This window comes from Orycteropus afer, unplaced genomic scaffold (assembly GCF_000298275.1).
Source record: "Orycteropus afer afer isolate SDZICR_OR568_19922 unplaced genomic scaffold, OryAfe1.0 scaffold00107, whole genome shotgun sequence".
NCBI lineage: Eukaryota > Metazoa > Chordata > Mammalia > Tubulidentata > Orycteropodidae > Orycteropus > Orycteropus afer.
This window is the reverse complement of record NW_006921694.1, coordinates 1,452,077-1,452,645: the sequence shown is the minus strand read 5'-3', so window position 1 is coordinate 1,452,645 and position 569 is coordinate 1,452,077.

Genomic DNA, 569 nt, shown 5'->3' with positions numbered 1-569 from the left:
ACTCTCCACTTCATATACATACTAATATTTCAGCCTGTCCACCCATCTATCCACCCATATATCCATGTTTGCCTTCATGATCACGCCGTACTATATGCGCAAAAGGGTTAATCTTTGTTGTCTGTTCTTCCACGTACCTCTCTATGTCTTTCTCTTTCTCAATGCCACTATATTGATCACTCACATTTGGTACATTGCCCTTCTCTTCACCCAAATCAAAACTCATCTCTATCTATCTAACAGTATTCCCTCCACTGCCCTTCCACCCCTGGTAATCAACAAAGTAAATGTCCTTCCATAGAATAACGCTTCCTTGACTATTACAATAACGGACTAATACAATATTTGTCCTTTTGTGATTGACTTATCTCACTCAGCATAATGTCCTCCACGTTCATCCACATTAGGCGGTGTTTTGCAGATTCTGCATTATTCTTTAGGGTTGCATAGTATTCATTCCATTGTATGTATGTACCATTGTTTGGACATCCATTCCTCAGTTGATGGACACCTAGGTTGTTTCCATCTTTTGGCTATTGTAAATAGTGCTGTGATGAACATGGGTGTGC